The sequence below is a fragment of the Photinus pyralis genome, unplaced genomic scaffold, assembly GCF_008802855.1.
Source record: "Photinus pyralis isolate 1611_PpyrPB1 unplaced genomic scaffold, Ppyr1.3 Ppyr1.4_unclustered_Scaffold5785, whole genome shotgun sequence".
Classification (NCBI taxonomy): Eukaryota; Metazoa; Arthropoda; class Insecta; order Coleoptera; family Lampyridae; genus Photinus; species Photinus pyralis.
This window is the reverse complement of record NW_022171835.1, coordinates 23,091-29,471: the sequence shown is the minus strand read 5'-3', so window position 1 is coordinate 29,471 and position 6,381 is coordinate 23,091. Positions and strand designations below refer to the sequence as shown.

The window sequence follows — 6,381 nt, the reverse complement described above, 5'->3', positions numbered from 1 at the left end:
TTTCTATTTTTAGGGGAAGATGTAATAAATAAATGTGTCTTGCGCTGTACGAATACCTGGCTTGCACGGATAACAGTAAAGCAGGTTGAGTACGGACGTGATAGATGAAACATGTTTGATGGCGTTTTATTAAAGTATAATAAAATACACTACATAACCCGCCAATGACTAACAATATTTAATGACGAAAACAATCTTAAGACTGAAATCCTATTGGTCGTTTTAAATATACGCCACCGTTCGTTTTTTAAACTATCAAAGGTAATTTTTGATAATACGTGCGTCGTTTTCAAATTTGAATTGAATTTAATCAAAGTTTAATCGTAACTATGCCTTTCGATATTAATAATTTAAAATCTTTATCAAATAAAAAATGTGAATCAGTTCGAGATGTCTTCAATGAAGAAGAGTCTAAAAATGAGACGAAAAAACCGCGACTCGAGCAATCCTTTTCATCATCTTTCTCCCCTCAATTTTCATTAGAAAGCGAAAGCGGACACAAATTTTCAACAATTCCAAAATTAAACTGCCTTTCTACAAGCGACTACGAAAGTTTCAAAAGTACATGTCCACAAAATTACACCAATACAATTGATTCACTTGGCATCAACACAAAAATATGTTTTCCATTGGTATAACGATACGTAGATAAATAGTAAACATAAACTCAATCGGCATGTATTTCAGAAATTACCACTTTACGAGCCTGTTTACAATGAATTTCAATTAATCGGAGATAGTCAACAGAATACTCCATTAAAAGAAATGTGCCAAAGTTATTCCTCCATAATACAATTAATAAAAAATGATGGTGGAAAAATAGTATATTAAGTATGGAGAACGGTAAGGGATTTTTACCGTTCGAAGACAATTGTTTGGAGGAGGAGCGAAGCGACGACTCCAATTATTGTCTGAGAACGGTAACCCTTAACGTTCGACGTGCTTATAACATTTTTTGCGCGATCGAAATTAAAATTATGTAACCAATATAAATATGCACTAAGAAATTAACGAGCAGAATAAATCGAAATGATCGAAGTGGTATGGTAACCAGTTTATTGTCAAAATTGAAATTAATAATTTCATAAAAATGTGCATGTGTCTGATGTAGTTTACTAGCTTTGCACTTCCTTTATGACTTTATGAGCGTCTTGCTATAGGAAACAACAGCACAAATTGTACGTTTAATGTACCTAACAATAATTAAAGATTAAATGTAATGTAAGACTGTTGATTTTTAAAAAGGCGTCGGTAAGTATTTTTGCTGTTCTGTTTTTAGATCGGTAAGTAATTTTGGCGTCGTCGTAATCATAGCAACTGGTAAATTCTACGTACTGTCATAGAAACATCCATGGTAAATAGTCAGAAATGACCGATCGCGCAAAAAAATTATTTTATTAACAGTACCACCCGTACCGAACATTCAACATAAAAAGGAACATTGGGATAAATTACAAAAATTTAATACATACATAATGAATTTAAGAGAAGGTAATTTTATGGCGTTTCAATACCTTATTGTAAAAATTGTGTTTTTAGAAAACAAAATTTACCAATTGGATTTAGCACCTACATTTATAAGTTACAACAATACTACACGGAGATCAATAATCATATGCTGCGCCGCTCTTACAAAATATCACATTACTAATCATTTACCGCAACCAGGTATATGTATGTGTACCAATACAAAACATAACCTATAATTCCACAAGCCATGATTTGTGATTCTTATTACTTTCGTCCTTTTCAAAACGGCTATTTTCAAGACTACCAGTTTCTTTCGAATATTTACAAGGTGGGTAAATTACTTGTAAATTACAAACAAACGTTTTTTTAGATGCAGCGTGTAATAGGCAATAGGTTTACTCCGACATGCCATTTACTTTAGAAAGTTCTCGACCTAATCTAACCGATGGGATGGTCGAAATTTGGAAGCTGATATACAAGCTCGGAAATGACGGAATCGAATTGCCCGGGTCCCCAAACCTCTTAATACCAAATTTCATCAAGATCGGACGGTAAATAACGGAGATATAGCCATTTGTAATTTGACACCACCGAAAATACTTAAAACGCGATATCTCGAGAACGGTACGTCGTAGATGAGCCTTTATAGGTATCTTTGATTAAGGTCAGATGTAACTCTCGATCTAACCCAACAATGCATTTAGACCTAATCTAACCTAAGCGATATCTAACGTAACTACGCATTTCGACCTAACTTACCCATAATTTAACCTAACTGCCCAATTCAATCAAATCTATAACCACCGTCGTCTCGGTCTAGCCTAATCGCAATCTAATCTAACTGCACATTTTGACTTAACCTAATCTCCGCCGTCTCGCGCTAACTTAAACGCAATGTAACTCTTAATGCAAAATGCAATTTTCCTATATATTGATCATATTTTGCGTTCGCAAAAATAAACTTTCTTATGGCCGTACGCACCGTAAAAATTTAAGCTGAGCTTAGCTTAAATCTAACTGCAAATTATTGACAACCATTGTCCCAATATACGTCACCGTGGATATTAAGTTACACTTAAACTAACCCCGCATAAACTATTTTGATGTATACAGTCATAAAAGATATATAATGAAAGGCTTACATGTGATTTCTTTGAAATACACTATATATTATCGATGTGATTTTCATAAATCATAGGTAATATAGCCACATCCAAAACAATAAACATAACCTATAAGGTGTTTAATCGCAATATAAACAAATGTCAAATAATTAAGTACGTATATTTTAATCTCGAACCCTTTACTTTGTTTACATTTCCGGTTTAGGATATAGCCTCGAAACCTCTGCGCTACGTATCGTTTACATTTCCTGTTTCCTTCCAGAAGCAACGCTACGTAGGGGAAAGCGGGGCAAAGCGGAATGATTTTTAAATTTAATTTTTTTTTGGCTAAACTATAGGTTGTATAGATAAATTTTTTTTCGTAATAAGAACGTTAGTACTGTTCGCACGTAACCAAATATTTACTAGATCTTAGTTCCTCATACTGGTACTGATAATAAATGGTTTGTGTATCAACGCATTTCATTCCACTTTGCCCCGCCTGTGGGGCAAAGTAGAATGACCACATTCCACTTTGCCCCGCCTGTGGGGCAAAGTAGAATGACCAGCGGGGTAAAGTGGAATGAAATTTTTTAATTGTTATAAATATGTATTTTGACAAAGTTTTATTATATTAGCTTAAGAAAGGAAACATTTAGAGATATTGAAAATATTTATGTACAAAAATCACAAACATAAGGCTTGTCATTATCGGTGTCAAAACCCGAACACTCTTCATGCGCCCACAAACGACAGATTGAGCAACTAATCCAACCTTCACCTTCTTTGGATTTTAGAAAAGTACCATCACAAACTATACAAGAAGTGTCCTCTACTTCCTCGTCACTGGAAATAGGTTCAGTATTTTTTTTATTTTGTCCTTTGGTCCCTTTTCTTGGCTTTTTTTGTTTAGGTAACTTTGTTTCCACAACCTTTCGCTTCGAAACTTTTTGTCCCTTCTTCTCCTGTAACTCTTTTAAATATGGACTGGAAGTTAACACAGCAGTCTTTCCTCGATTTTTGGAAACTTTTCGTGTTTCGCATGTAGATTTTACCTTCGGAGCTGGCATTATGTCTATGGGACTAACGTAATTATTTTTTGAAATTTTTTTAAATATTGGTGTTTGTAGACCGGAACACGACGCAACATTGCTATCCGGTGGTATAGTTTGCGTTGGGCTTGAACTTGATACATTGGAACACGACGCACAATTACTATCCACTGTTATGGGAGAAACATTTATATCCTGCATTACGTTTGTAGTTGATGACGATGTTTTGTCTACCACTGGATTTTCTGTAGCGTGAAAAACTGCATCCTGGATAGTGACAGCATCAGCATCAAGGTCCCTGTCAGTAGTTTCACTGGCAGCAAAGGCCTCTTCTGGAAACACATTTGGATCGAGTGGGAAAATTCCGGTTTTTTTAAAGCCATTAATAGCATTCTGTGGGGTAGATGCCTTTAGATAACTTTTTCCAAAAATGCTACCCACTTGGCGAATCGTAATTGCTCGACCTGGATTTTGCCTCATCCATGTTTCACACTCTTGAGTGTGAAATGTCGATAACGGAAACATGAAAGAAACGTCCAGAGGCTGCAGACGATGTGAAGTGTGTGGAGGGATACACAGTATGTGCACATGGTTCTGTCTGGCAGCCTCAATCAGTTGAACATTTTTGGTGTGCGTTGCGTGCCCATCCAGTATTAATAAAACTGGATCAGTCGCGGATGGTTTGGAGTAATGGAGAAAATGTTCAAACCACTTTGGAAAAAAATTTCTGTCTGCATCCAACCAGAGGGATTGTAACGCTAAGTTTGAGTGGCGCTGATTTACAAACCCCACGTTAAATAAAGGGGATGCCTCAGCTAGCGGCTCAATTAAATTAAACCACACGAAACTATAATACTCAGGGTAGGGCGTTGGACTAACGATTTGACTTACCCCCTCAAACAATAAATGGGCGCCACCTTGTTCACTACTAGAGAAGGTCTTCGGTTCAACCTGAACAAGGAAGGTTGATACCACTGCAGGGCAATAAATACCCTGTAGGAACGAGCAATAATCCAAAACACTGGAGGTAACTTCAACGGTGATAGTATAATTTGTAACCAACAGTATTGCAATTACACATGCAAATAATCACAGAATCAATTTAAGGTACCCCAACACACAGTATAACAAGTAACAACAAATATGTATAAAATCAACTACTAAAGTAGATATATATATATAACAACTAATGACTAACCCACAGGTAATATCACATGCAAAAATTAGTGAGCGGCAACCGACGCGAAGCCCGTGGGTTAATTGCCCCACCCTTCCCAAATAGTAGTCTATCCGCAAACAAAATGGTCTTCCCACCCTTGCTTTTCCCTTTTTATAGTGAGGTCGGCAGTGGCCAAGCAGCCTGGATTAAACGGTGTTGCATAAATGGATAGTTCTAGGCATTAATTATAAGCTAAACACTTTAATGACGTGGTACGGGGTTGCTTAGTTAACAAGGCGGTATGAGTACTCATGCGCTTACAAATTCAACGGGATCCACAGCAGTATGACCCGTCAATGTACCAATTATTCCTATCCCCTTACTTTGTACCTCCGATCGGTAAAGTGCCCCAGATGCGAGCGTAACCCTTCGCTTAAGATTAACAATAGGAGTGCCTATGCAATAGCAAATAGTACTAATATCGAAAGGCTAAGTTTATTTCACCGTTCTCCGGAAACGTGGCGGCTACGTGGTGTTCCTGCTCCCCTTAAGATTCTTCGTGTCGGTTGTCCACCCCCGTGGTTACAAATCTCAGGATATCCGGGAGCCCTCAGCTCGGGTAATAACCGCTACAATCGGCCTCTAGGTGGACAATCGGATGACAATAAGGTCCAGCAGTGGGAAACCAACCATGCGTGACCACAAGTTTGACATGAGATAATTACGTGCGATACAAAAAAAACAGGAAAAGTAAAACCCTAAAACAATGTCGGAATTAATACTGGTTTTTGGCCAAGATTTAAGCATACCTCTTAATTAAAAAGAGGGCTTTTTAAAACTCGTTAATTAACGAGATGCCTCGAGGTTATCGGCAATCAAAGCTCTGGCTTAGGTGATGCGAAGAACAGGTGCGTTATCTAAAAGAACAGCGTGGCTGTGACAATAGAAATGATACGCAGATGTTACTTACGTCAAGCAAATGTATTCAGATCCCGTAACGGTAAATGGATAAAATGGTCTAACAAACCAATCTCCAAAACATCGATTATTCATGGACTCGAAAATCCGCAATTCGGCGATATGTAACTATATTATGCCCATGAAAATTTTCAAGACGCCATCACACCTGTTCGTTTTTAAAGCAAGCACCAATGAATGAAATATTCACCGCTTAATACGTGTCGGTGGAGTAACGCACATGCGCAAAAACATAGAAAATATTCCCAATTTGCAATATGCCAGTGGCGTAACCTAATATCGGCCTGTAAGAATCCGTAGCATAGAGAAAATGAACGGTGAGAAGAATTAAAACCGTTACACGACGTTAGAAATTCAATTCAGATGCAAATACAGTAATTGTTATACTGCGTTACCTACGTGTGTATATTGAGGGTAAGGTAAATTAAGCGGGTAATTAACATTAAAATAAGAGCAAGGAGAGCGAGTGAAATGTGCCTGTCGTAACCCAATTGAGTCAGATTTTACAAAGGCGATACCTATAAATATGAGTGTAAATAGTGGGAAAGCAGCATTCATTAAGCGGCGTGCAATCTTTAGCGTCTCTGCGTGGATACCGATGATAGAAATTAAGCCAAGA

The 6,381-nt window shown here is 37.3% G+C and overlaps 1 long non-coding RNA gene across 1 annotated transcript; it reads right to left on the bottom strand.

Annotated features, from left to right (window-relative positions):
- Nucleotides 1-4,652: 4,652 nt before the first annotated feature.
- On the bottom strand, nucleotides 4,653-6,023 carry LOC116182528. The gene is made up of 4 exons (XR_004147547.1): nucleotides 5,755-6,023; nucleotides 5,594-5,701; nucleotides 5,289-5,542; nucleotides 4,653-5,239 (listed from the first exon to the last, which is right to left on the bottom strand). It is a non-coding gene; the product is annotated as an uncharacterized LOC116182528 (long non-coding RNA).
- Between the last annotated feature and the right edge of the window lie 358 nt (nucleotides 6,024-6,381).